This window comes from Camelus dromedarius, chromosome 6 (assembly GCF_036321535.1).
Source record: "Camelus dromedarius isolate mCamDro1 chromosome 6, mCamDro1.pat, whole genome shotgun sequence".
In the NCBI taxonomy this organism is placed as follows: domain Eukaryota; kingdom Metazoa; phylum Chordata; class Mammalia; order Artiodactyla; family Camelidae; genus Camelus; species Camelus dromedarius.
In genome coordinates this window covers 50,795,851-50,823,305 of record NC_087441.1, presented here as the reverse complement: position 1 = coordinate 50,823,305, position 27,455 = coordinate 50,795,851, and the positions used below count along the sequence as shown (strand labels likewise).

At 38.6% G+C, this 27,455-nt stretch overlaps 1 long non-coding RNA gene across 1 annotated transcript in view; it reads left to right on the top strand.

Moving 5' to 3' along the window:
- Nucleotides 1–27,455, top strand: part of LOC116154359 (uncharacterized) — a 305,717-nt gene that overhangs the window by 126,093 nt on the left and 152,169 nt on the right. The window contains exon 6 of the long non-coding RNA XR_004138226.2: nucleotides 27,298–27,361. This is a non-coding gene — a long non-coding RNA (uncharacterized LOC116154359). The remainder of the gene's footprint in view (nucleotides 1–27,297; nucleotides 27,362–27,455) is intronic.

Here is a 27,455-nt window from a genome sequence, read left to right as displayed (position 1 = left end):
TTATTCATAAAAGTTCCCATCCAAGTTCACACCACTATTATGTTGTTAGGATCTGTGCTATAACAAGTCTTACAAGTCGAAAAGAAGTACTTTTTTCCAGAAGGATTGTGTCCTTCTTCCCTCCAACTTTCACACCTCAAAGTAATGACCAGACTTATGATTTTTAAAATTAACTACATCTTAATAGATGTACAGTTCTCTTGGTTTGTTTCACATGGATCATAACTATCTTCTCCCTACTTAAAAAATTGAAAAGAAAAAGAACTATGATTACAGCACTCAGTAGAAAACTATTCAGGCAAGGCTAGTCATTAAATTTAACTGACTCTTTTTTCCAAGTAAGTTGCACAGATTTAAGCCTTCAGGGAAGCATGAAGTTAAGTTTTTCCAAGAACTGTAAGGTATATTTCATACCTCAGCTATTAGAATATTTTGAATATTACATCTTGCCCATAATGTAGCAATATTAAAAACTTAAGAATCTCTACTTCTTAACATTTCCTATATAAATTTTATATTGCCTCAGTGTCTTATACTTGTAATTTTATATTAAAGTGATGTTTTATACTAAAGTAGTTATATATATGAGACTCTAACAATATATGAAAAATTTGGTTCATCAGTTTGGTTGGTTTTCCTTTAAGGACTGTGCTTGAGGAAATATTTCTTAATGAAAGTCAAGGTAGTTCATCCAGAGCAATAGAAAAATAATAGGATTTTTATAAAATAATTTGAGGGTATAGTTTATAATATACCCAGTGATTGTTTTACTGTGAGTTCGGGCATTGGTGATAATGTAGTAGCACGATGAACATAAAAGAACTAGATCTTTCTTTACCTTTGTACATAGGTGGGCATGAACAATTCTCTGTGGTCCTAAATAGAAAAATATCTACTTTGTACTAAATATAATTAGGACCTTCAGGACCAGACCACGAGTTCTCTGGGCATTTTGAGGCTTTTAGAGAAGATGCTGGTCAGAGAGTTTTTAGCAGTTTTATAGTAGCAAGAGTCTCTGAGTGATAGGAGAATGTAAGCAGAGTCTTTAAGGAGACATAGCACTGAAATATGTGGAATGTCAGGAAAATAATTCTAGGTGAGGGAAGAACGTGACCAAAGACACAAATGTGGAATTGAACTCTGGCTTCTTTAGTTGGCAAGGATGCTGGTCTAATTAAGTGAAGGCAGTTCAAGTTTGGAAGTAAGATTAGATAAATGAGATGAGACCTAATCAGAGAGAACTTGAACACCAAACAGAAGAGATGAAATTTAAATGTGATGAAATATTAAAAAGTGCTTGAGCAGACAAGTGTGATGATTGGTAACATCTGTGCAACAGAATTAGTCCAGGAGTAAAACCAGCTACATTTTGGTAACATAAAATTGAAATTAGAGGGTTAGGATTAGGCTGGTGGTGTCAAAAATTAAGAAGGGATGTGTATGAGATTATAAAAATTGAATAATTTTTTTTTTTTACTTACCCGACATAGGGTATGAGTCTCCATAAATAATATACTTTTTAAATTTACTTTGAACTGCTTCTTTTTTAACTTCTATAAAACGCAAAGAGTTTAGACCCAGAAGGACTGGAACTTTAACGGTTCCAATACATTGTAATGATGAGGACACTGAGTCTTTAGAAAAGGGAGCTGGTTTGTCCAGGGCTCTGCAGGTCAGTGCCAAGACCCTGGATTTGGTGTCAGAAGGCCTGGGCTCAACCTTCAGCTTTTCTGCCCACTGGCTTCCTCTTCTGCAACAAGCCTATGTGAGACCTAACATGACCAATGTGAAAATTAAGCTGCTTTGCACAGGTACTATATAGCTGAAAGATACGATGGTGAGCCACAGGCAGGTGGAACTAGAATTCAGGTCTTCTGCCATTTTGGTAAGAGCATGAATCCTTTCTGCCTGCACTGCCTTTTGCTCATAAACGCCCAAAGTTTGTTCTCTGAAATCTAACGCATGCTGTGACACATTCTTCATGGGGAAGAGATCTCAGAAAAACCATCCCTTCAGACTCAGCGTTCTGACAGGCCTCAGTCACAAATATTGGAAATATTTTCAAAGGTTCAGTTATCTATTTTGCTCTGAGATAAAAGTTTTGATGGTTTCTATGGCTCACTCTACCAAATCTGACCTGTTATCATGTTAAGTTTATTGGGAGCAATATTTTATTGTACCAAAATTATAACCTCTGTATCATTTCAATGGCTCTAGAGAGCTCCTTTTTATATCCTCTCCAGAATAACAAATGTATACTAAATAGAAAGAAGCTAAGAGATAGGAAACTTTGAGGCTTTGAAATGGCATGGTTATTGTCATAAAGCAGTATGTTCCAGGTGGGAAATAATGGTGACAATCACGTGCATCTAGTTTGATCACAGAAATGACTGCTATCTTGGCTGGAGATACCAAAAATTGGTCCCATAGCCTAAGGGAAAATGGAGAAGGCACATGACTCCAGTCATAGGTTTTATAAAAATGCTGTGGAAAGGTATGATTCAGGCCATTATGCTTGATATCCTGTATGACAGAGGTGAGTGTTCTTATATCCTTTTTGGCTAAAGTTACATGCTTTATAACTGACACTTTCAGTTGCCATATTTTTATCATATTAACTAACTGTTACTTCTAGATATTTTATCTTTTTGTACTTACTGAAAATGAGATCTCTACTTTCTCTATACTTGTGTTGTATTTTTATAGTAAAAGTAATTTTTTTTTTGTATTTACTTTGTAACTAACCTCCTCACCTAATTCTCTTGCTATTACAAGATTTTAGAGCTGATTTTTCAGAAGATTTTTAAATGGACAAGCATAATGTCCTGTATTCTAATATATATATATATATAACTCATTATTTCATTTTCTTCCTTATAGAGTAACACTTCTCTTTTTATTGAAGAATAGTTGATGTACAATGTTGTGTTAGTTTCTGGTGTAGAGAAGTGATTCAGTTATACATACATATTCTTTTTTATATTTTTTTCATTATTGCAAGCTGTTGACTGTGGTTCCCTGTGCTATACAGGGGGGCCTTGTTGTTTATCTATTTTGCATATAGTAGTTTGTATCTGCTAATCCCAAACTGCCAACTTATCCTTCTACCCCCTTCCCCTTTGGTTATCATAAGTTTGTTTTCTATGTCTGTAAGTCTCTTTCTATTTTGTAAATTAGTTCATTTGTGTCATTTCTTTAGATTCCACATATAAGTGATAACATATGATATTTGTCTCTCTCTGACTTATTTCACTTAGTATGATAATCACTAGGTTCATCCATGTTGCTGCAAATGGCATTCTTTCTTTTTTTTTTTTTTTTTTTTTATGACTGAGTAGTATTTAGAAGGACACTTCTTATTTCATTCATGAAAGCTTGTAAAAAAAAAACCCCAGTGATTGTGGTGGTGCCTGTAGGCATGCTACTTTTGTTCCTGACTTCAATGAGAATATTACCACTATTTTACAATTAAGTATGATGTTGGTTATTAGTTGATCATATATCTTTTTAAATAGCCTTCAATTCTATCAAATAACATTCTGGCAGCCATTAAGATGGTGATACAATTTTTCTTCTTTTACTAGTATTTCATTACTTTTGTCAAAATAATTATGTTAATTTTATTATATTAATAATTTCTCTTATGTTGAACCATCCTTCCTTTACTGGACTTGGACAAACTTGAACACCGTTTCTAGAACATCATTCTTTTCTGGCTTGTTTCCTACCTTTTCTCTCTCTCTCTCAGTCTCCTTTGCTGGTGTCTTCTCTCTAATCTCTTAATGTTCAAGTGCCACAAAAAAATCTTTGATTTATTGCTTTCTACCCTTGAAATTATTGAGTCGCAAGGCTCTGAAGATGATCTATATGCTGAAGACTTACAAATTTGAATCTCCGATTTAGGCCCTTTCTCAAGCTCCAAACATGATTATCCAGCTGCCTATTTGATGTCTCCTCTTGGATGTCTAAATTCTTCTTATGTACAATGTGTTCAGAACATTTCTTGATCTTCCTCCTTCAGACTTGCTCAGCTTATAACCTTCCCAGTTGCACTTGATGGCAGCTTAATCTTTCCAGGTGTTGAGGATAAAAACCATGGAGTCACTGTCACTTCCTCTCTCTTCAACACATCAGCAATTCCTGATGGCTATGTTTTCAAAGTATATCCAGACTCCACCCACTTCTTACCACCTCTCCAGGTACCACACTGGCCTAAGCTACTCGCTTGCCCGGAATAAACAATAATCTCCTGTTTTCCCTGATCCCACCCTTTCCCTCTACAGTCTTCTCTCAATACATCAGCCAGAGTGAGTCTTTTACAGTGTAGATCATCTGTGTTACTGTGCTGCTCAAAACCCCCAAGTGTCCCCATTTCACTCATGGTAAAAGCAAAGCCTTTACAAGGTAGCCCTAGAAAATCTGGCCCTGTTACATCTCTGACCCCCTTCTCCTACCCCTCCCACACCTCACTCTGCTCCCACCCCACTGGCCTCTGTTGTTCTTGGAACTTGTCAGGCATAATCTGTCTGTATCCTTTGCCTAGAAGGCTATTCCTTACAGTATCCACAAGGCTAACTCCCACTTCTTCATGCTTTTGTTCAAACACTCTCAACACAATGGAGATCTAATCCTGACCTTCTTATTTAAGATCGCAGCCCACCTCCTATTCTCATCACCCCGATCCTCTTAACCTACTCTGACTTTTCTTTTCCTATCTCATTTGTCACTAACTTACTGTGTAGTTTACTTGTTAATGACACTAGTTATTTATTGTCTTTATTACCCTGCTTTAATTCCCATGAAGCAAAGATCTTTATTTGTAGATATATCCCAAGTACTGAGAATTATGATTTGTATTATAGATGCTTAATAAACACTTGTTGAATGAATTAATGGATGCATTGAAACCCACTTAATTATGTCAGATAATTCCTTTGCTTCATTATAGAATATGATCTACTAACATTTCGCTTAGGATTTTTGCATTTATGCTAGTGATGTTGTTACTTTAATATTCTTTTTGGGTGATATATTACTCTGGTTCTGGCCAGGATTATTGATAGCTTTTTAAAAACAATCAACAAGTTTTCAAGATATTTGTATACTGGAAGAGTTAAAATAGAATAGGGAATGACCTGTGTTTTGAAGAAAGAATTCTGCCATGAAACTGAACTTGGCTTCTCTTTGGAAAACTTGTTCAATTTCTTTCATCTTTTTTCCTAGAAAATTTTTTTCATCAATAATTCTAATTTCAATATTAGTATAGTATTGGTTCATAATTTTAAAAAATCTGTTTCTGAAGTTAAATCTCCTCATTCCGTATGTTGTATGTTTGTGTTATTGTTTTTGATAAACTCACAGCTTATTTTCCCAGATGCACATTGGGTTTCCAAATTATAAAGAAGGTTATAACTCCTGGTTTCCTTTGAATATAATTCATTTCAGTGTCTGAATGTAGCATTTTCCCATTGCAACAATAGAAAGTAAGTTTGATGTGTAAAATGTTTTATATCATAAATGAAAAAAAGTCAGCTTTTATTGTTTTTTAGCATTGGGAGGGACTCTAGAAATTATCTTGGCCAGTGGCCTCAGCCTCACTTTTTTTGGTGTGTGTGAGGAAACCAAGATTCTAAGTAACTGATTTCCCCAATAACATACCTATTTGCTGCAGTTAACATAAAAAAGAAGGTATTTTCATTTGTTTGTAAAAGTCATAACTGTTTATTTTAAATTAAGCATTCATCAAATGTTATATAGATAAGATGATGAAGATGTGCAATGTAGCATTTTAACAGATGGTTCTTTTTGACATAGTGTTTTAGAAAAGTAACATGATGACATTCTGCATTTATTTGCTAGAGCAGACAGACATTTTGCAAGATGTTATTTAAAAAGACTGAAGAACTGGGGCTGGGAATTCTGACCTCAGCCAAAGCTTCCTAGCCTAACTCCTCAAGTCAGTATTCTTTACCACTGGTGGGGACATTAAACAATGTCTGGAGACATTTTTGGTTGTTACAACTGGGTGCCGGGAGATGGTGTTCACTACAGGTATCTAGTGAGTAGAGGCCAGAGACACTGCTAAACATGGTACAGTGCACTGGACAGTCCACCATAATAAAGAATTATCTGGCCCCAAATATCAGTAATGCCAAGGCTGAGAAAACCTGACCTAAGGTGATGACTCGAATGCATTGTGCCAGTCCTGTATTTACAGGTGCTTGCCATCACTTCAATATGAGCACTACACTGTATTTTTTAGTGCAGCATTTCCTAAGGTGTGTTCTATGAAACATAAATCCTGTCAGAAATTCTGTGAGAAAAGGGTCAAATATGCTTGGGAAACAATATATATTATATTGCCCTCTTGACGTTCCACAGTGAAAACTAGCATATTAAGGCTCTGATACATCCTGCAATAAAAATCCACTTAACTGTGCTTGACTCAGAATATTCTACCTTTATTATGCCATACAATATTTTGATAGAGCCTCTATAAACATCCCTGAGAAGAGGCTTCCAGAAATGCAGTCACTATGCTTTCCAGTTTTCAAAGCTCTTTCACATTTGATCTCACTGGGTCCTATCCATCATCACTATAAGATATAGTTCTGAAATAATCTCAACATTTCTCCCAAATAATTTTCCCATTATCCTTCAAACTTTATTTCCTAGGACTAGTCAGGATTTTATGTCAATTAAGATGAGTTTATTTTCCTTACTACAAAACAGACTATTCTTTTAGAAAATGTATAAAATGCAAAGAAGCAAAACAAAAAAGTTCCTGAAATTACTTAATTGTTAACCTCATTTTATATTTCTAGTTTTTTCTGCCAATTATTTTAAAATAAACTAACACTATAAATGTTTTTTATAAACTTAGATTTTTTTCAATGTCTTTAACATTCTAGCATTTTTACTTAATACTAGTATTACTATACTGTGATAATAGCAAAAAATGAATATTCAAGTATCAGTTGGATAACTGATGTGTATTTCATTACATAGCAATGTGATACTTTATTTAAAGAGTCTCCTATTAACGGAAAACTACTAGGTTTATTTATTTATTTATTTTGGTGTCTAATTTTCAGGGTACTCTAATGAACATCTTTGTACATATATCTTTACACATTCTTAATTATTTCTTTAGGAGCATTGCTAGAGGTGGAATTATTGTAGCAATAGGAGGGGAAAGGCATAGGGTTAAGAGTGTGGTGATAGTGGTGATGGATGTGTATTTTAAGGCTTCAGTGGTGAAAAGCTGCCTTTTAGAAAGGCTATACAAGTTTACATTCTCAACAGTAGTATATTAGAGTGACATCAGGTCTTGTGTTTTATTTTATTATGATAAGAACACTTAACAAGAAATCTAGCCTATTAATAGGTTTTTAAGTGCACAGAACATTATTATATTCTATTATTCTATGGCTTGGATTTGTCTCTTTCTTTTCATTCCCCTGCTCTTAGCCTTCCTTTTTGGCTTCCTGGTTGTTATATTGCTTTGCCCACCTCCATTTCTTTGCTCTCATGGGCTCAATTTAAATTCTTGTTTCTCTAAAAAGCTTCTTATGTCAATTAGCACCAAATTCCACACCTCACAGTTTGATGTGATCTTATGTTGTGTTTAATTGCATCAGACATGCATGCCTTAGCTATTTGACCAGCTTTTAGCATTAGCAGAGCCCAGACCCGAACACTCAGTATGTCTCAGTCTCTGGGCTAGGCCCTGAGGGTGCGGGAATAGGGCAGACAGAGCCATTACTCTTGAGCTGCACACAGTTTATAGAGAAAATAGAGAAAAAGCAGACTATGAAAAAATACTATGACAGTAATAAATAGGATATTATAGGGAGTACAGACTGGGATTTGATGCCAGGGAAGGCTTCCTGGAGGAGAGGTCCTCAAAGGGGGTTTTGAAGGGTGAATATGAGTTCTAAGCAAAGGTAAGTGTGTGAAGACATAGGAAAGCCTGTGTGTTGTGAGCATATGTAAACATTTGTGTGTGTATCATGTCAGGAAAGATGGGAAAGACCATGAAATGTACATGGAGAAGTAGCAAGAAATGAATCTGAAGGGATTAGGATAAAGAGGACAAACCCTGAAGGGCTGTATGGGTGCTGATAAGACATTTCGGCTTCATCCTGGTGATACTAGGAGTGTGGAGGGTGGATTGACTGAAGTAAGGATGCTGGGAAGCCACGTTTTAGTTCTCTGCAAGTTCATGGTACCAAGCAAGGGACTGGTACCAAACCTCCTGTGTGTGTGTGTGTCTGTGTATGTTTCTGATTTGTTAAGATTCCTAGAACTGTCATTTAATTTTCTTGGTCCCTAGCATCCTAATTAATAAGATTTCTATGTTCACAGTTATATTTCTCATACAGGACCTAAAATAATGGGAATGGAGCCTATTATTTAGTGAAAATGTGTCTGAGTGGTAGGGAAGCTATAGTTTTCCCTCTCCTGTGTGGCCTGAGTACATTTATGATGTGTGTATGTCCTGCTACTTCTACCCCACGCTCATTTAATGAGGTTGTGATATGTAGGGTTGGTTTATTGAATCATTTGAGTTGCCTCAGGAGACTTTTTACTTGATTATGCATGGGAGAGAGATAAATACAGTTAGATAGACAAGAAAGACCTCTCTCAGAGAAATCATATTTTTGTCAGGAAATGAAAATCATTTTTATTCTACTGAGAGAAAAGGAAGTTTTGTTTATGATATGATTTAATATTTAGAAATTTAATTATAGCTTTTAATATAACGCTTTGGATTCTGAAAACATAATAGTAATAACAATAGACACCACTGAATTCTCTTTCTTGCATAGGGATTTCTACTCAATTTAAGAACTCATTGTTTAACAGCAAGGCTGAAAATCACATTTATTTGCTACTTTGCCCATATTTCAACCAGATAAAAGAACCTACTATTTCATAGAGACAGCTTATATTTTGTGTAGAGTTAAGATGCTGATAGTAACTTTTCACACTTTGCAGACTAGCTTTACTTAGAATAATTTGCTACACTGACAAAGAGTACTCAGTAACTGGAATCACTGAGGGTAAGAAAGTTCTTTACATTCAAATTGTTGTATTATAATTATAAGCAAATTGTATTATCTTTCTTCAAAGAACCTCATTAAAAGTTTTCAGCTGTCTTGTCATCCCCATGAGGTATTTGCTTCTCACTTTATGGATGGAGAAACTGAGGGTAAATGATTTGCTCAGAGTCAAAGGAAATGGTTATGTGAGACCTGGTATTGAGAAAAGACATTATTTCTTAGAAAATCTTCTAGGGCTTGATGCAGACCACTGATCCAGACCTACCCCACCTTCCTGCAGAACATTGCCTTTGGCCCACATGCACTGTCAGGCATTTTCCTTTGAATTTAGGTGAATTTCAAAGGCTCTCTTCTTTGATCAATTTCAAGACTCCTTCAAGCAACTGATAGCCCCATAAAATCTAAATGATAGGGCATTCAGTGTGTTTGGGGAAAAGATTGTGAAGCATTTCCCATTTGTCATATAAATATTTGAGAAGGCAGATATCACCTCAAGGTTAGTTATATGTATTTATATACTTGTAAACCAAGGATTGATATCTGATGTGTGTATCAAAAAGGAAGGAAACATATAGTTATCTACTGACATTCAAGCATTCAAGACATACAATTATTTATGTTTTCCTAAAGAACTAAGATGGTTCATTTGCATAAATATGCTTTCTGCCTATAAATAGGCACATTAATATATTGTTAAATTTTAATAGAAGATAATTTCCATTTTATCAATTTATTTTGGAATTTGTAGCTTTTTATTTACCTTGTATTATTTGCCAGCCCCAAGGATTCGTGCAGAAAAATGGTTCTTTTTTCTGGATATTTTGGAAATATTGTATATGGAGAAAAAATGGAGAAAAATGAACCATTTAATGCTTCAGTTGCATTAATAATCATTATCAGCAGAGTCTAACCTAGCAACTCTGGCAGTAACAGTCTACAGCAAGAATGTATGTCGTGGATGAAATGTGCGAGTCTACCTCTCACACCCCTTAATGATCCTTGCATGACTAATACACAGTGACATTTAAGGAGCGCTCATCTAAAACTGTTCATATTCATTTTGAAAATACTCATCTGTGGCATATTCACCAGCAAGAAATGCAGCTGAAAAATCATTAACCCCTTCTTCATTGGCATTATAGGATTTGGTTTTCTGATCACACTCTACTAACATGATCAATTCAGTACTATGGAGTAGATTACGGTGTTTAGAACATCATCAAAGACATTATTAGAGATGCAGTCTGTAAAATGATGAGAAGCTTTGGGGAAGCCTATAAAATATGGATCCCAGAGTATAAACCAATACAATGGGAAATAGCCTGAGGAGGTCATGTAGGAAAATGATTAGAATAATAAAGTGGTGAAGGTACTGAGATGAAAGGAGCACATCATCTAATTGGGTTGCTCTGTGATACAACATATCACAGAATGACTGAAGATGTCTAAAGTGTTTGTATGAGTGAGTATGGCAGCCACGGTTCTCAATCATGAGCCTTCAGGTTGTTTTAAGATAGCATGTTTGGAAAGAAGTTGTGAAGGAAATTGTTCCATTTGACTTCATTGATTTTGCTAATAGTGATTCTCCTTTTAAAATGTCCAAGTCTTATGTATTAAGCAGAATTTGTCTTATCTTTCCTCCTCTCCCTCTCACATGCTCTCATTTTATATGTATAATATCTTTATCTACCTACCTGATTCTATTTTTAACTCTCCAGCCTGAACTCCAGGATTGCAGACAGAGGAGTAACGGGTGTAAGTACTCAAGGCACCTTGGTTGCCTTCACCCCTAGGTGACAAAATTTCCAGCATTTCTGTCAGACTTGACCAGCCTCCTTTTGATGGGAAGGAAGCTCATTACTTCTCAAAATAACCCACTAACTTTTTTCCCTTTGGTCAATTCATCGTTACAACATTTTTCTACATATTTAGTTTAATTCTGTGACTTCAGTCTCCTGGTTCTCAGTGGATTTAGAGACCTATTTCGAACACTATTTATGTCATGTACATCTCAGTTTTTGAATTGTAGGAACATTATTTTAGCATATTTTTGTCCTTCATTTGTTCTTGAGTTTCTTAATCACAGTGCCTTGCCCTTTAGGAAATCAGCAAGCATTTGCTGAGCAGATCAGTGAATATCCTTTCTCTATCTGATCATGATTGGTTCTACTGTTAGCTTCTGACCTCCAAGTGGGCGTGGATTGAACTGCATGTGCCTGTGACCTGTGCAAACTATACTCTGGACCAGAAACATTTCTGCATTCAGGTTCCCGGTGGCTTGCTCAGTCCCGTTTAGAGTGAGGTGGAATCTACAGAGGAAGTTTAAATGCCACCTGGCCAGGGATATCACTCCAGCCTCAGCTTCAGATGCTGCTCGAGTTTGGTATTTTACGCACACATATTCGTGACCATTTGATATGTTAAAGAAAGTTGGTAGAATGTTGAAAGGTGTTTTCATTCTTCATCATTTATTTCTGTGTTTATGTGTGTGTTTTAAAATTATGGATCTTCAAACATCCATTCTTTTATTCTCTTTTAAAATACACTATTTGTTAATCACTAGGCCCATACCAAAGTGTATGAAATAGTGGTCCGCATTTTTATTATTTTTTTCAGACATCGAGATGGTAAATAACCATGTATCTTTCTTGTAGAGTGTCATATTTAGGAAGCTCTCTGAAGCAGAATGGAATGATCATCAACTGCACTCAAAAAAACAAGAGGACAGACAGGAGGACAGGGCACATGACAGAGACAAGCTGATTTACTAAAAATCTCTGTATACCTCTTTTTTATGATAAAAACAAAACAAAGACAGGTGGATGAGAATAAGTGAAAAAAAGAGAGAATCAGCACATGTGCTGAATGAGAAAATGTGGATGATTTAGTTGAAATCATAAGTAAAGTTTTGCAATTGAGGAGAGAAGACATGGAAACAGATCTAAAAGGAAATTAAAGTGCAATTGTTAAAATCAAGAACTTAGTGCCATGAATGGAGTTGGAGAGATGCAGCTGGGAGGGGGAAAAAGAGTGAGGAGGAAGTAAAATTAGTCACAGATGTGAGTACTTAGGGAATTCAATACTTGTTGATTTGCTGCTTGGAGTGATGGTGGCTCCACAGGTTGTGCAATCAGTGTGAGGGTTCAGGGTTACGGAGGAAGGAAGGAGAAGGAGGAAAGTCTCCCTCTGGAGCAGGGGCTCTCAGTCTTGGCTGCACACCGGGATGGCATGAGGAGTCACAAAAAGGACTGATACGTTGGACCGCTCCACCCGCAACCCCAGGGACTTTAATTTGTTTGGTGTATGCCTCGTGTGCTGCATTTCACATGCTTTCCAGCTGCTTCTGCTGTGCAGCCAAGATTGGAAACCACCACTTTAGATTTAGAGAAGTCTAATATAATACTTTAGGAAAACAACTGAAGAATATTAGAATTCACCTTGTCAGGGTCCAAAAGGTACTTGAGAGAGAAAAGTGAGGATGTACAGAGAAGGAAATAGAAGACTAGAATTAGAAGCCACTTGGACTTGGAACCTAGCATTTTCATAAAGAAAAGACAAGAAGAAGAAAGAGTGAAATAATTAAGGGAAGTAGAATGTGGAGCTGAGAGAATCATCATTCAGACTTAGGTAGGTTCATTTAGTTAGTCATGCAACAACTATTACCTGGTGCCTACTATTCATACCCCTGTCCCTGAGCTTGGTATTGCAGATACAGCAATAAACATTAAAGTCAGAGTTGCTAGTTTCATCCAGATAAAATTTTAGTGAAGGAAAGAGAGAGAGAGAGATTGGAGAACCCTTCTCCAGGGGGAGAGTCTGAGCCTAATCAAAGAACATTCTCCAGCCCCAGGTGGGATTTCACAATTATGAAATGTTGACTACTTTGTCTCTTTTTCCCATTCTTTTGCTCTCCGAATGGGAGTGTTTATTGCACTGTTCCTGTTCCACTATTGTATTCAAGGAATATATGGAGAAGGTGATTAATTTTTAAAATTTTTTAGTGTTTTGGAGCCTATTACACATCACCAGGAGATGCTGGACATTGAGCTTGATACCGTGGCCAGATGCAATATTGGGTAGCTTCCACAGAGTGGCAGGTAGGTAGGGGGCTGCGGGAAAGATGGTGAGTGGGATTTCTAGAGGGGCAGGCTCTGGTAGCCATTAGTGCCGAATGCCAAATATTTCTAGTACTTCTCCTTTCTTGGTCACTCAGATTTCATGACTGATTGTTGCTGCAGCATTGCCTAACCTGTCTTGACTAATTTTAGAGGCTTTTGCAGAGACCGAGTTGAGAGGTAGTAGTGGTCATGAATAGCGTGATGGCAGAAAAAGTGGTGGAAGTATTCTAACTCAAGGTCTACAGGGAAGATGAGAGCATACAGGCACTGCTGCACTTGGATGTGGGGCGGGAAGGAAAGGAGGAATCAAGAGTGATGGGCTGTGTAGTGTTGCTGTTCATTGAGATCGGGAAAGTGAAGGAAGTGGATGAGGTGGAGAGAACAAACCAGTGTTTAGCTTTGTACATGTTAAGATTGAGATGTGTGTGAAATATCCAAGTAAAGATGTTAAATAGACAGCTGGATATGTGAGCCTGGGGTTCTCAGTAATGATTCATGCTGGAGACCTCAGTTTCTAGGAGATAAACATAAATAGTATTTTCAATCAGAATGCATTAAGATCCCATAAGGCAAGGAGGAAAATTGAGCCAAGACTGAGCACAGAGGACCGCCAACACTGGTAGGTTTATTTTGGGGGAGAAGGAGCCTGACCAAGAGTGACCAGAGAGGTAGAAGACAGAGAGCGTGGAGTCCTGCACTCAGCGGAGGGATGGAGGTGTCAACTCGGATGACTGCTTCTGAGAGCTTCGGGAGAGAGAAGCGTTCACCAGAACAGTGGGGGCAGAAACCAGACTGAAGTGGGCTGAAGAGCGAAAGGGAGGTGAGAAAGTGGAGGCAGCACACGTAATGCCTCTTTTGAGGAATTTAGCTATGAGGGAGGCAACAGAATATTTTGGGATTGAGAGAGTTTTGGTTTCTTCCTTTCTTCCTTCCTTCCTTCCTTCCTTCCTTCCTTCCTTTCTTTCTTTCTTTCTTTCTTTCTTTCTTTCTTTCTTTCTTTCTTTCTTTCTTTCTTTCTTTCTTTCTTTCTTTCTTTCTTTCTTTCCTTCTTTCCTTCTTTCCTTCTTTCCTTCTTTCTTTCCTTCTTTTCTTTTCTTTCTTTCTTAAGATACGTGATACTGCAGCCTATTCGTGTAAAGATAGAACTGCTTTCGCACAGAGGGGAATTTCTAACTTAGAATGGGGAGGAATTGTCTCAGGCAGTGATGTCCGTCAGTGAGAAGGTGAGAACCTGGGCACACAGGGAGGAATCAGGCTTGGACAGGAGGAGGGGAGAAGGAAAAATGGGTGCCAGTGCTGGGAATATAAAGCAGATCATTGACTTCCTTATTCTCCAGGAGTAATGAGGTGAGGCTTCTATACCAGAGTGAGGATGAAGTATGTATGAAATAGTTCTTGGTGAGTCTGAAGTAATACTACTTGAGAGAAACATAGTAGGATGGCCAGGCCATAGTGAGCATCTATCTAAGGTTTGCGATCATGAATTTAAAGTGAAACCAGTCAGCTGGGGTGAGTAATTTTTCTTTACGAATGTTCAGCTGCTTCACCATAGGCAGAGATAAGCCATCTTATCCATCAGTTTAATGGAGGGAGAAAGGAGTGAGGGAATTGAGAGTATTTGCAAGGCAGGGAATAAAATACTGGACATTGAGTATATGGGCTGGCTGGGAGGGCAGTGAATCCAGGAGGGGAATTATGGAAGGTGAAGTCAGTGGTGACACTGAAAACAGTGATAAGTGTGTGGTCCAGGGAAAATGGTGAGTCAGGAGTTAAAACAGTCAAGATCGTGAATGTGCAGGGGTTTGGCAGATGATGGCAACTCTAGCATGGGGCTAGAGTGATATATCCAGTTGGCAGGGGCTCAAAGGAGCAGAGATTTTTGTAAGGGAGAGGAAGAGATAGGTGAGGGAAAGTAGGAGTGGCCAAGATGGGAGCACAGGGGGAGAGAAACAGACAAAGAGCTTTTCCTCAAGGGGGTTTCAGCGCAGGTGGCATCCAAACAGACCTCTTGAAAACAAGAGATGAAGAAGTGTTCCCAGAAGAGGCTGTGGACGAGGGGGTTGGCTGATTCCAGGGGCAGCAGTGGGAGGGTTTGGGATGGGGACAGGGAAAACAGAGGAGGGAGATTGGATCAGTTTAGAGACTTTATGGGAAGAGAAAGTGCATCATGATGTAGAGTTGGGGAGAGAATTTAGTGGCCATGTCATCCGAGTAGATTATTTTCCTGTAGTAATCTGTTATATCTGTATTCTGGTTTCACGTTGGCCCTCATCATTATGTTTCTGACTCTAATTTGCCATCCATTTCTCTGCTGTTCCTCCAGTTTGCTATGGGAAAAGAGGGAGTTTGCCGTATTGTATTGGCATTTCTCACCCACACTAGATGTCACTGTTGCTTGCCTCCTCGTTTCAGTCCTTTCATAGCTTATTCAGTGTGACCATGAAGTGTGGCAGGACTGCAGGACTCCTCCCAGATCACCCTGTGCCTTAGCAGCGCGCGCACACATACACACACACACAAGATTTAATGAGGCTCTGGTGCTTATAAAACCACTGAGGTGTTAAATAGCTTAGGGTTAAACAGAGCTTCTTCTGTATGTATTCTACGAGGCTTATTATTTAGTTTGTTCCTGCATTTAGGAATTAAAAGACTAAGCGAGAACTCAGACTGGATTTCTTCACAGAAAACACATCAGCTTCCTCCTGTGAAAACATGGCATTTTATACCTGAACTCAAACTCAGTTAATGAGCTGCCTCCTCACCTTCTGTTGTGAGGAGCCGAAAGTCTGCCATGAAATTGCTCTTAGGTGCCTCCCATACCTCCACGTGTGGGGAGGAAATTTCCTGGCCTGAGCTTGGGTGTGGTATTACCACAGGAGGTTGTCTGCTCAGGGTCTGGTCGAGGGGCACAGCACCGGATGGCAGGTTTCTTAGTCCAAAGGGGAGCATGGAAGACCCTGTTGGCCAAGGAAAGTCCGGGCTGTTATTTGGGAAACTAGCAGAGGCTATCAGCACCGTAAGTCCCTTTTATTAGCCGAACCGGAAGTTGTTGGCAGCAGCAAAGCCATTTTTTTTTCTTTCTTTCTGGCAGAAGCCTACTCAAGAAATGAAGCTTTCAGAAAGAGGAGTGAGGGATACATGGGAGAGACCATTATCTTTTGGGATTTTAAAAGCAGACCAAACATTCACTCATTCCGTCTGTCAGGGAACCGATATTTACTGTGTATCTACCATGTGTCAAATATAGCATAAGGCCCTGGGGACACGCTACAAAGCTGAATTTGTTCTCGCTTGCATGGAGTTTAATTCTACTGGTACCTGGGAGACACAGAAAGAAGCATGCCGGATTTTTTCAGAAAGCAGTCCACGAGAAAATAAAATAAAGTGATGGGATTGAGAGTCCTTGGGTGATGGTGACATCTAGGATGAGACCAGACCGATAGGCTATAATGAGGAGATGATCTGGGGAACGAAGGTGGTTTGTGCTGTAGGAAAGCTGACACTGAGGTCCTATGTCAGGAAGTCCATAGCTTTTCCAAGGAAGGGGATGAAGGCTGGACCAGTCAGCACACAATAGGCGAAGGCAGAGTGGTTTCAGGTGAGGATAGAGAGGTGGAGGTTCAAGTACAGACCATGGAACACCTTGTGGGTCACTTACATGGGGTTTAGATTTGACTCTAAGTGTAGAGGTGGATGAATGAGTGTTTGGTGAGGAGCTGTGAGGTGATTCAGTGTCTGTTTTTAAAAGGTCATTTGGGGCATTGACTAGATAACTGGTGGGGTCCTGAGTTGAGAGGAGGATGATCAGTTAGGAGGCAAGGATGCTGGTGCAGGGGGAGACAGTGGTGGGTCAGGCCAGGTTGGTGGGGGTGAAGATTTGAGGTCAGTCCTTAAGCCATGGAGAGCTTTTAAGTTGGTTACTTAAAGTTTCAGGATACTTTTTTCATCAGTCACTTCTTGCTCTAAGGTGAGGAATGGGAGGAGAGGCGGATGGTGCAGTGATGGAGGAGAAAGGCATGAGGTGCTCATCTGGAAGAAGCAGGGGAGAATTCAGTGAGGTTTCTCCACTAGCTCCTTGTCTAAATCATCAGGGTGTTCATCCTTGAGCAAACTTCGTAATGCTGTTCTCAAGATAAAGTTAAGGTTTTATGTTTTGTTTTTTCTTTTATTAAATGTAACAGAGGCCAGAAAATGACAATGCCAGCAGCACCATGCCCACCAGGAGATTCCAGGTCCTGAGACTGAGGGAGATGACTGGGTCGTTTGATGAAATCCCTGAGAGACCAGGAGAGAAGGAGCTCTCTTGAGCTACATTAACCGTCCCAATAGAAATTCCAACAAATCTGTGTATGGGAATGCAGGAGAGACTGGTGGTGGTGGTGTGTGGCTGGACCCACATATGTAAGTGGGGATAAATGTATCATCATATATTGGACTTACTGACGTTTATGCCTCCATCATTTATAAACTCTTCTTATGAGTTAGCATGGTGCTCCTGGACTCTGGGGTTAATGCTAATGTTAGCCCTGTGAACACAATGTTATCAGTATGTGCATTGTGTAGAGGAGGAGGGTGTGATATAGAATGGTTAAAATCACATGGCTAGGAAGTGGCAAATTAGAATTGGAACCAGGATCCATGATCTTAATAATTATGCTATACTGCCTTCTGAAGTATTTTGCTAATTATGTAATGTATGTAAATGACTCTTATACAGAGTTGGATGTTTGTAAATTTTTCTGTGGTTATTCTTTATATATATATAAATATATTAAGCTAGAAGTATGTCAATAGCCAAGACCTGGAAATAACCTAAATGTCCATCGACACTGGATAAAGAAGCTGTGTTATATTTATACAATGGAATACTACTCAGCCATAAAAAAGAATAAAATAATGCCATTTGCAGCAACATAAATGGACCTGGAAATCATCATTCTAAGTGAAGTAAGCCAGAAAAAGAAAGAAAAATACCATATGATATCACTTATATGTAGAATCTTAAAAAAAAGAAGACACCAATGAACTTACCTACAAAACAGAAAGACTTACTGTCATAGTAAACAAACTTATGGTTACCAGGGGAAAGAGGGTGGGAAGTGATAAATTGGGAGTCTGAGATTTGCAGATATTAACTACTATATATAAAATAGATAAACAACAAGTTTCTACTGTATAGCACAGGAAACTATATTCAGCATCTTGTAGTAACCTATAATGAAAAAGAATATGAAAACAAATATATGTATATATATGTATGACTGAAACATTATGCTATACAGCAGAAATTGACACACTATAAACTGACTATACTTCAATCTAAAAGAAAAAGGAAAGAAAAAGAAGGAAAAAAAGAGAGCTAGAAGTATGTTTCTATTACTTTTAGTGACCAATCCTTTGTATACTCACTATATGATATATAATAACACAGCTGCAATATTAATCTTGAATAATTCTGACTAATCTGTCTCTAAACTGATATTTTTAACTAGTAATCCTTAGAATTAGGAGGCTTTTTATTATACAAGCAGACATGAAAGACTGGATATATTTTCACCAAGCATTCTTCTTCTTTTCATACATAGAACAAAACTTATTGGAGCAGTGCTGAACACACTTAACAATAAGTAAACCCTCCCTGTGTCAGTTAGGGTTCTCTGTTGTAAGCACTCAAAGCTGATTCTCCTTAACTTAAGCAAAGAGAAATTTGCTGGCAGGATATCTCACTTGTTTGCTGAGAAGCCTAGGGACCCTGTAAACTGGCAGGAACGCAGGCAGGCAGGTTCAAGCAGGAGAAACCGAAGCCAAGATCATGATGCAGGAATAGCCTGGTAAGGACAACCCCCCTGAACTCTGCTTCTACCACACCTCCCCTGGCCACCATGCTGGATGTTGGATGCTGCTGCTGGCACTGGGTGATGCCTCTTGGAATGCATTTCTAAACCATCCCTGCTTCTTTCTGTCACTTGCTCCCAATTCAGAGTAGCAGGCAGGATCATCAGATTGACAAAGCCTGGGTCACCTGCTCTACCCATCTATGGCAGGAAGAGGTAGCCTCTGACCTGACCCACTGGGATTTTCAGAGAAGGGATGAAGCTTTGCCTTTCACCAGGTAGAAAGGGGTTTTGGATGCTGGACAGTTAAAGGAATGACATATGTCTATTAAACTATAAAACTAACATATTTTTAGGCATTAAATGCTCACATAGAATTTTTTTAGGTTTCTTGAAAAGGCAACAGAGTTCTGGAAAGAAACTACTTTCCTACATAGGATAGACTTCAATTATCTCAAAATAGCTACTGAGCTGGGAGGGGTCACTAACTCTACATTTGCATACAGATGATCTTGCCAGCCATTTGGTTTTGTGTTGAGAATTCCAATATGACATTCGGCAGTTACTGGAACAAAGACCGAGTCTGCATCTTCCTTCCATTTATTTCATTTATCTCTTATAGGCTTTGTGGGAACAGTTGTCTCCAATCCAGGCCATCAGAAAGCCTTTTACTCGCTCCTTCTGGCGATGTCTAATTTTCAGTGTTCTTGGAGTAATCATTTGGCATTTTTTTTTAATTGAGCTCATTTAAAAGCAACTCCTCCCCCTAAAGGAATCTTATGTTTTTGAATTTTATTGTTTTGCTCAGAGATTAAGCATTTGTATCACCATAATCTGAAATGTACCCTGCCAACCTATTAGTACCACGATAAAATTGATGTGGCAAAGTTTTAATTCATGCAGTAATTTTAGTGTTTACCCCACTAGCTCTAAAAACAAAGAGACCAGAGGACATGCAAAAGGCCATATGAGATTTTCAGTGGAGCACGTTTACTGTCATTATGCTGCCTTTTTATCCTCATGGATAGAAGGCTAGTCAAATTGGATCTATTAAAGATGAATTAAATGGCATTATTAAAAATATGGACAAAATAAAATTAACAGTGCTAAATATTATGGAAACAACAACTGTCAGCACAGGGCATTATAGGAACTGTAATAGAATTTTAAAAAATGCAAAGGCTACTTAAGTCAACCAAGCATTAATCTTGTCCTAACTGTATAGTCTAGATACAGTGATACAGTGAGACTGAATTAATTCACATATCATTTTTGCCCCACTCAATTGCAGAATCAATGAAACTTACATGGACCTAAGAAAAATAGATCCATACCAACCAAGTCTCCTCAGTCCTCCTTCTTTCAACTCATACATAACAACCCCAGATTCATTTTTGTAGTTTGTAAGTATGCTGTACAGAGAATCCAAAGAGTCAACCTCAAGTAGACCTTCTTTGAAAAAGGATCAAAGCATAGTACAAATTAGAGAAGAAAAATCCAGGATTACTGTATACAAAAAGTGAGTAAAAGATTTGAGTGAAGAAATTCTTACCTGTGGCTGTTACAGAAAAAAAAAAATGTTTTCATTGGAAAGAAAGTAAAAAGAGTGTTAAAATAAATGTTTTACTCTTTCTACACACACTAATTAGTTACTAGTTCTTGGCATTATATTTACTCTCCTATTTGACTATTTCTCACCTGCCAGGCACTGTGCTAAACATTTTGTATACCTTACTCAGTAATCTCTCAGTAACCCCCTAAGATAAGTGTTACTAAGTCCATTTTATAGTTAAGGAAACTGAGGCTTCAAGAAGGTAAACTTAAAAATAAGCAACTTAGTATTTGGACCCTGCCTTGGCATGTCTACTCTCTGGAATCCATGTGCACCACTGCCCTGGAGTATTCTCCCTCCTTTAATGCTTATGGGGTGCTCAAAGCCATGCTAAGTCTTACTCTGTGCTACCTGAGGGCAGGAATAACATTCCAAATTTTTACACACCATGCTTGCCTGGGACAGTGCCTGAGAGGTTCTCAGAAAAGAGTTGAAATGATAAAGGTACTGATTTTTGCAGCCTTGCAATAAACTCCCAGTAATATTCACTAGTGTCTCGAGGTTCAGACGTTCATGATGTTAGATTTGGGGCTCAGTTTTGAAATTAGCCCGTTTAGGCAATGTCAGTAGGAAGAGGGTGCAGATTTTGGTGAGCTCTTAAAATCAGGACCAAGGAAAAAGGCCTGATGAGGTCACACTTGAGACATTTCCTTGTAGGAAAAAAAAGAGTATTCCATCAGAGGTGCTGTACTGTTTTCTAAAATGTTAAACAAAAAAAAATTGGATCCAGTAGGGTCCACACATAACCAAATTCCTTATCGTTGTTGAGAGGTAGCAGTGGAATGGAACAGAAGTGATGCATATTTCCCTAGTATGCCTCACCCTGGACCTGGATGCTGTGACTCTAGTCTTCTCTAGTCTACATCTAGTATTTCCACTTCAGTATAGAAATGAGTTACTTCATCTGTTTTAACTTGTGTAAAATCTTAAATACTTAGAATTGATCAAGAAAAACTCACACCCCCACGATCCAGCTCTCTCAACCTGTTTCCTTTTAAAAAAAAATTCAGTTCACAGAAAAACATATTAATTTTTTCAACTACAGAATATTCTTAATGAGAACAGGATATTTTTATAGAGATATTATAAGTCTCTTTCTCATGAAGTTTGAGAAACAAGTATCTAGGACAAATAGATTATATTTGATATATTTCATTATGCACCTCGGCGATTAGGGAGTCCTGGTGGTGTCTCAGGGACTCTTTTATTGTGTTATACTTTCATACACCTCCGGATCATTTGAGGGCATTACATTACATCATACTACATGATCAAATTAAATGTTTGAAAGTCTTGAGGAGATGAGATAACCTCGCCAAGAAAGAAAGGGAAGGGATGCATAAAACTCAGCACTTAGAGAGGATATCTGTATTCAAAGTTGACTGTGAACAGTCATAGTCACTGCTCTCCCGTTTCACACACTTCACCTGGCACAAGGTATCTGCATTACGTATAAATGGCATCAGCTGAAGTTTAATTTCAGTGGAGATAAAGCTGCAGGAGGAGCATTTTCTTGTTTACATCAAGATTGTTGGGTTTATTCTTTTATTGTAGCAGCAGACTAAATATTGTCTCTGATTGTGTGGGAGGACTGCTTTTGGTGATAATTAGGTTAAGGGGAGCATATATGTCATTTTACACGGGCTCACCTTGGTACCACTGGTCAAAAAACATTTAACACATGTTATGTGCTGTGCCTGCACGTGCAACAGTGCAGGAATATAATGATGAAAGCAACTTCATCACTTCCCTAGAGTAACACGTGAAATGAGGCTGTCAGAAAATTTCAGTTGAATAGGGAATTTGTTGATGATACAACTGAAAGTTCTGTCAGAATGGAGAGGTGGGACCTCTGTGCAAACTGAGGATTCAGAAAGTCTTCCTGGACATCTGAATTTTGAAGGAGCATGAAGGGGAAGTTTCTTATCAACAAAGGTGATTATTATGGTGACACAAATTTTACCTTATTCTGTATAAATAGGGATGGATATTTTATTTGTTTTACTTACCCATTCTTTGTTCACATTTCCAGTAAAACAACTATACCCAGACACAATTGACTTAGCCTCTTACCTACAGAAACGCAAACGACTTGTGACTCCTAGTTATGTTCAATTCTCAGAACTAGCGTAAATATCTCTATGTTTCAAGGTGTAAGGCAGGGATAGGAAAAGAGAGATGTTCTTTATTTTTACTTTTTCCCCCAAACTGACTTTGAAAATACTAATCAAGGACATGGGGCAAAACATATCTGTCCATTACCATTCAGTTTTTGTTTTTGTTTTTTTAGTTCAATTACTATAGGGCTTCCAGAGTATTCTTATTCTCTCAGCTTCGTCTTTATGCATTGTTTTCTGTACTATTCTTATCTCATCTGAGGGAAAGTAAAACTTTAAATCCATCAATCTATGTCTGAAAGTTGCTGAGACATGCTTATTAAATGGCCTAATTCTAGCAAGAAAAATAAATCCAGGTAACCCTGTATATGCTTCCCTTTTCTACTTCCATTATGTCCATGTGTGACTGAAGTCTTTTGTCAGTGGTTACATGTTTTAAAACCCATCCCTCTCACCAACCTTTTAAAATGTCTTTCTTCCTTTCTTCTCTTCTTTCCCCTCTCTCTTCCTTCCTTCCTTCTTACACTTTTATACACTTACTGTGTGTCAGACATGGTGCACGGTTTTGAGGATTTGATGGTAAATAAGCAGATGTGCCCCACCACATTAGACTTCCATATTGGTGGGGCAGGTGTTCAACTTAACAAGAAACAACAATGTGAAGTAAAGAGTATCGTAGGAAATACTTATCAGAAGAACATGGCCTAGTGTGGAATAGAGACTGATGGCAAAAGTCAGGGAAGAATTCCCCCAAAGAGGACAATATTAAATTCAGACATGAAGGGTGAATAAGACATTTAGACATTAGTCAGGCAATTTGCCAACTCGTAATCCTTTGGTGGGATTTAAGCACTGATCATCATTGATGGCTTACATTACAATAAGAGATACAAGCAGAAATTACATGTCTTTTGACTGAAGAATACAACACAACCTATGATGTAGTCTTGGGGGTAAGAAATAAAGAACCCGGTTCTGATTAAGTCTGTAGATCCAATTACCAAGTTACAGCAAATATGGAAGCCAGAGAAACTTGTTACATGATACAACCAAGAGACAATCAGAATTATCCAGGATAATTAAATAAATTATCTAAATACATACATACATACATACATACAAAACAGAAACAGACTCATAGACAAAGAATACAAACTTGTGGTTGCCAAGGGGGCAGGGCCTGGGAAGGGACAGACTGGGATTTCAAAATGTAGAATAGATAAACAAGATTATACTGTATATACAGGGAAATATATACAAGATCTTATGGTAGCTCACAGTGAAAGAAAGTGTGACAATGAATATATGTGTGTTTGTGTATAACTGAAAAATTGTGCTCTACACTGGAATTTGACACAACATTGTAAAATGACTATAACTCAATAAAAAAAAATGTTAAAAAAAAATCAATTCTGAAAAAAAAAAAAAAAAAAAAAAAAAAGAATTATCCAGGACATGGGGAACTCTACAGGGCATACAACCCATTTTCTTCAGCAAGTAAATAGCAAAGAATGGAAGAGGAATCTGAGATTAAAGGAGACCTCAGAGTTATAGCACTTAATTACCATGTCATAAACTTGTTTGGATCTTGAGTCACATAAAGAAATTGTAAGTAATTTTATGTATGCAGAATGTATGAGGCAGTTGGATGTTTGAACACTTCTGGATAGTTGAAGGTTTTAATTTTTGAAAATGTGAAAATAGTAATGTAGTTATAAAAAGTCCTCATAATTTTAGAGATACATATTGGAAGATTTCACAGATTTTACAAATGAAATGATATGATGTCAAAATAATATACGAAAGGGTAAATGGATAGAAGTATGGAATAAACAAGAAATTGGCATGAGTCAATACTTGAGGCTGAGAGATAGGAAATAGGGCGTTATTAAACTAGTTTATCTACTTTGTATGTTTAAAATTTTCCATGAAAGTTGAATACAGAAGTAAAAGGCTAAATAAAAAATTCCAAGGTTTAAAAATTAGCCTTGTGAAGAGGGAAAGTATTTCTGGTAGAGAAGACAGTGTGCATAGATGTCTATATAGAAGGGGCAGGGGAGAATGCTGTTTTCAAGGGACTGAAATCAAGTCCACATAGATGGACAGAGAGGAGCACAAGGAGCAAAGCAGGAGATATTCCATTATTGATTCGTAAAAGAAACCTTGAAAGCCACATTAAAATACTGGACTCTATCTTTAGGGCAATAATAAGACGTTGAAGGAAGGATCCTAAGCAGGACAAACTTGATTACTAGGAAAAGGTACAGCTTTGAAAACGAGTTTGGAGAAGCAGAGAGAGATACTGTGAGACAAGTTAGTAGGAGGTTGCACTAGTGCAGGCAAGAGATGGTGGGTGAGGGGAGAGCAGATGGAGTTGAGAGATGAAGATATTGGTGATGTAAATAGGAGGGAAGTGGGAGCAAAGAGATCTGCGGCGATTTCCTCGGTTTCAGGCTGGGTGGAGAGTGAAATCGGGAGAACCAGATGAAGAGCACACTTGGAGGAACATTTGAGGAGCTCTCTGGAAAGACTGAGTTTGAGGTACCTGTGGGTCTGTTGCTGAATTAGACATGAGGCACCCCCTCTTGGGGTCCTAGCTGAACCAAAGCCCCCCGCCCTGGCTCGGATAGGGAATTCTTTCCCGTTCAGCTTTGCGCTGCCTTTAACGAAAGTAAGTTTGGTGCTAGCAAGACAAGCTTTTATTCATTGGCCAGAGAATGGAGAAGGGGAGCTCGTGCTCTAACGGTTCCTTCCTCCCGAAAGGAGGGGAGTGGAGAATTTAAGAATTAGGAAGCAGACAGGTCCTCAGGGCTGCAGGAAAGGGGAGGAGATTTCTGGAGCAGCGGGGAGCGGGTGCTGCCGGGGCATGCGCAGTCTTCCGCGGCAGTCGGCCGCGCTCCTTTGCACAGGGCGCAAGGCCCCACTTTGGGCGGAGACCTCAGCACGGTAACGAAGCAGAGGTGACGCTGGGATACTTCCGGGTCTCAGCTGCGAAGGCGCGTTCCTGTGGTCAAGTTGGAGCCGGCTGGGGGCTGTGGGACCTCTGTATAGGTCTCAAAGTACAGCTATTTTCAAAGCGTCTCTGCCAAACACCAGGTACTTTTGAAATAAAAACAGAAAAATCAGGGCAAGTGTCCTTCAGCTCTCGGGATGGTATGGAAACTCACAGATAAATCAAGGGAAGAAAAGAGGAGACCTTTAGCCTACTTTGCCTAAGTGGACATAGCCGGTTCAGTCTGATTTTGCCGCCTGCCTCCGGGCATCCTGTTGATAAAACACAAGTAGCCTGTGTGGACTGAAATAAAACGCACAACTTAATTGCAGGTGGCTGCAGAGGCTGGGCTGTCTGCTTGTCCGCATCCTGAGTTCCCGCCGCTCACTGTCGGGGAGGGTGGTAGCAGCTGATGACTTGATGGTCACAGCATCCTTTGTTTACTGGTATGACTGGCAGTATTTTTCATTTACACCTATATGGTTAAAAACCATTAACTTGGGGCCTGGGCTACATGGGTGACTGGTCATTAAGAGTAGTTGTGACAGGTCGTTTAAGAGTAGTTGTGTATGAGTTCCAAGTGACAAGTCTGTGATTAAATCACCCAAAGAGACTATGTATAATAAAAAGAGAAGAAAACAGAACAGGGCTTTGGGAATGCCAACATTTACGGAACAAGTAGAGGGGAAAGAGCATATAAAAGTAGAAAGAATGATCATAAAGGTAGGAGGAAGATCAAGTCAGTGTGATGTCACAGAGGCCAAGGGCAAGGGCTGTTTCAAGACAGCATGGTTAGGGGAATTGAATTCCTGAGAAGGCCAAGTAAGGTATGACTTGAAAATTGTCTATTATATTTAAGAAAGTTCCCTTCTATTCTTACTTTGTAAGTGGGCTTTAAAAAAGTCATTAGTGGGCATTAAATTATGTAATACTTTTTTCTGCGTATATTGACATAGGAACAAAAACAACAAAATAATGACTTAATGACTAAGCTTTGTGCAAGGCATTGTATTTTAGTGCTTTATGTATTAACTCATTTTATCAGTAGGAGTCCTGGTGGGAAACACAATGTGGGTAGTTGAAGAGACTTTAACGAAGGGACTATTGTTGATGCTTTTGTTAAGATTAAAGGAAACCAACAATAGGTGGTGAAACACCCTGAGGCTAACCACAGTGGGAAGCTGTTACCTCTTCGAATCTTTGAAGTGCAGAAGAAGGTGGTGGTTCCTGGAACCTGGTGAGGAAAAGCCACCAAACAGGACTCCTGTGCTTAGGTTCAGGGATGCAACTGTTGTGACATTGTGGCCTGGAGTGCAGGAGCCATGTGGATAAGTACCTTTATTCTTCTCCTCTGAACAGCCAATCTCCTGGTGGTGCTTGAAATCCACAGAGAACAAGAATGCCTAGTAGTTTTAGTCCATATGGATCAGCCTCTTGAGACGCAAATTAGAGAGAAGACAGGAGAGTAGATCTGAAGGAGCAAATGTGAAATATCTAGCGCACCAATTTGATCTTCAGAGCAACCCTGAGTAAGTGCTACTGTTTTTACTGTTCTGCAGATGAGGAAACCGAGGCACTGAGGCGACAGAGAGGTTCAGTCACTTGCTCAAGATCACATAGATAGTAAGTACTGAAACTAGTTGCATGCTTACCTTATTAATTTTTATACTTTCTTCTTTACTAATATGTATTTAAGGTGGCAAATACTGTTTCAGAT